We start from the raw sequence: 3,225 nt of genomic DNA on the forward strand, positions 1-3,225 counted from the left end.
GGACCAGCAGGCACTGGGGAAGTCCCTGTTCCCCCAAGCATTGCCAGGAGTGACCAGGAATAACGGTCACAAGCTGGCAGAGGGTAGATTTCGATTAGATATCAAGAGGCGCTACTTCACAGTCAGGTCAGCTAGGATCTGGAATCTACTTCCAAGAGAAGTGGTGCAGGCTCCTACCCTGGGGGTCTTTAAGAGAAGGCTAGATGTACACCTTGCTGGGGTTGTCTGACCCCACTACTCTTTCCTGCCATGGCAGGGGGTCAGACTAGATGATCTACTCAGGTCTCTTCCAACCCTAGAAACTATGAAACTATGAAACCTGGCTCAGTTGCTCCAGATGTGGCTGCCGAAGGACCTGTGCACTGACATGATCTAGTGCACAGAGTCATGCCATCCAGTCTGAGGGGCTCCCTATGGATCAGGAAATTTGGCAGCAAGGAAACAGTGGCAGGGTCAACTGCCAGTGTCCTGGGCTCTGCCACATCAATTAATGCTCCCATAAGGAGTCCTGCAGGGCAAGTGACATGGCTGCATGGGCTGTAGGTTGAGCACCACTCCAAGTCTCCTGCTGAAGCTGTGCCATTGTGAAGAAAAGAATTCAAGCTTCATTAGGTCAGATAGCTTAAGAGGCAGCGTGATTCTGTAACTCATTAATTAGGACACTCACCTGAGTTCTGGGGGGACCAGGGTTCTGATCCTCATTCATATGCCAGAGGGCATTTTTTGCATTACACTGTTATTAATGTCATACATAAAAGTGAAGGAAGGAGAAGCCAGGACTACTCACTCCCCGGAGAGTGAATATCCTAATCACTGAGCCAGAATTCCACTCCAGAGATAAAGCACTGAAATCCTTTCGTGTATCTAGCCATGATTCTCTCTGTATTTTGTTTTCCCCTTAATAATGTGATAACAGCACTCCCTTATTCACAGGGGTGTTACAAGGATAAATACATTAGAGATTCTGAGGCACTCATAGCAAGGCCTAGATAGGTATTTAGAATACAGAGGTACCTTGTCTGTTCTAAGCTGAAGTCAGGTTTAGGAGTGATTATAATAAAAGCAAAACTCTCTTTTTTCTTCTCCTGTCACAGGGAAATCTGGATAAAACTGGCAATCTTCCTGGGTCATGAGGAGTGACTGCAGGGCTCAGTACCAGAGGCTCCATAACCTGCAGCATACTCCCTCTGATATGACCACTGCTTCACAGATAATTATGGATCTGCTGCAGATTGTATTGCATTAGGTCATAATTACTGTCTGCTGACCTGATTTTCTCAGCAAAGACATCTAATTTATAGTTATTTCATTCACCATATTTTTTTTCAGCCACCAATCTTCTCTTCTGCAGACTGTGTACCCCAGACAATAAAGATCTGCCAGATTCTCACGTCTGAAGCAATGCTGACACCATCTCCTAACATTACTTCTGGTGTGCAAGTCTCTTTCTCTTGCTGATCATTACAGATGACACTCATTACGCTTAATCACAACCAGTTTCAAAGTCCTTCAGCCAAGTTATTCTGGCTTTTTAAGAGCTTAAGTAAGCTTTTAGTTGTGCCTCAACCTATTTTAGGCCAAGGATGTTGGGATTTGGATTACCCAGATTGATAGAGAAAGGTCATGTTGGCTAGAAGCTAGGATATGTAGGGGAAAGTTCTTTGGCTGCAAGTAGAGAAGTCTTGTCTGGGATGATGAATCCATTTAATCAGGAAAGAGATTTTGTTTTTGAGAACTAGAAGGAGGAATTGTTCTTGACCACTTGGGGTAGTGAATCTTGCATTTAAGCTAATCCTTATTCCTTTTTCCTTCTCTCTGGGCCCCTCTACACATGCAGGTAAAGATGTGATGGGATGTAATGTGCAATCCACATAATTGCATCTCCTGCCATGCCTTAGTACTGGTGCCAGCAGAGCTGGATCCCAGGCTTTCTCTGCGCTGGCAAGAAGCAAGCTTCCACGGCTAGGAGACTGCAGCTGCTGTGATCTCCCAGCCACAGAAATGCTCCACTGGGATCTCCAATCCCAGGGATGTGAGGTGAGCCCCTGTGGCTGGGAGATCACAGCAGCTTCAGTCTCTCAGCTGCAGGGGCAGCTCATGTACCCCCAGCTGCTGTGATCTCCAAGCTTTGGGGACACCCCACAGCTGTGAGACTCTGGATCCTGGCAGCTGCAAGGTGTTGCTGCAACCCAAAGTCTGCAACTGCCAGGACTGAGAGTCCTCTCAGCTCTGAGATTCCCAGCCCCAGCTGCATATGGTGCACCCTTGCAGTTGGAGCCCAGTCAGCTGACAGAGTTCCCAGCCACAGTGGCAGATCCTGCTACACTGCACATTAAAGTTGGATAGCAACTAGCTATAAACATAGTAGACATTTTCGAAGTCTAACGTGATAGCTGGTGGGCCTTTTTTATGGCGTGATAGGTATGTAATGTGAACGTAATGTGTGCAACAGCAGGAGGAACCCGGGGGCAGTCTGCAGAGCTGTGCTGACTGTTAATATCCACTGAGCCAGAAGGAGAAACTAATGGGGCATAGACCCAAGATGGGGATACCTGGGTTCCAGTTTCTGCTCCAGTGCATTTTTAATTTATTTACAATAGTGGTGACAGGAGAAACTGGGAACGCTCTGTCCCCAAATATCCTGTCAGGTGATGTGAGTGTATTTTCCAAAGAGGAGTGGTGTGGGTTCAAAACCCCTCTGACAGAGAAAATAGCTGAACCTGGGCATCTCACATTCTGTATGGGATGCCCAGAATGCCTTGAACATTTGGGTACTGGATAGAGAGCGCCACCTGCAGCAGCGGTCTTGTGAATCTGTTCCTTCACCAACTTCACATTAATTGCAGTCTCTAAAAAAGTTCAATTGTTGTGGGTGTCCTTTTTAGCAATGCAGACATTTCAAAGGTAGGGCTACTGTGATATGCATTTTGAAGAAAGACTTGGAAGCTGGACATGCATAACTTGGAAGACGAGTATTACAAACAGAGGGTTACATAGAAGAAGGTGGGGAAAACTTATATAGGAAAACAAGTTGAAAGGTGTATCAAAAAGTATAATTTATGGAGCTGAGAGGAGCACAATTTGTTAAAGAAAACATGCAAAGGAACAACGTGTTCAGTGTTGGTTCACAAGGTAGTGTAAATGTCTTATTTTATTTCTGTATAACTGCCGTGCGGCACTCTCACATTTATGTAACCTTGTAGTTTTGGCTTCTAATCAAAATGA

Source organism: Crocodylus porosus, unplaced genomic scaffold (genome assembly GCF_001723895.1).
Source record: "Crocodylus porosus isolate Cpor-Errol unplaced genomic scaffold, CroPor_comp1, whole genome shotgun sequence".
Lineage (NCBI taxonomy): Eukaryota > Metazoa > Chordata > Crocodylia > Crocodylidae > Crocodylus > Crocodylus porosus.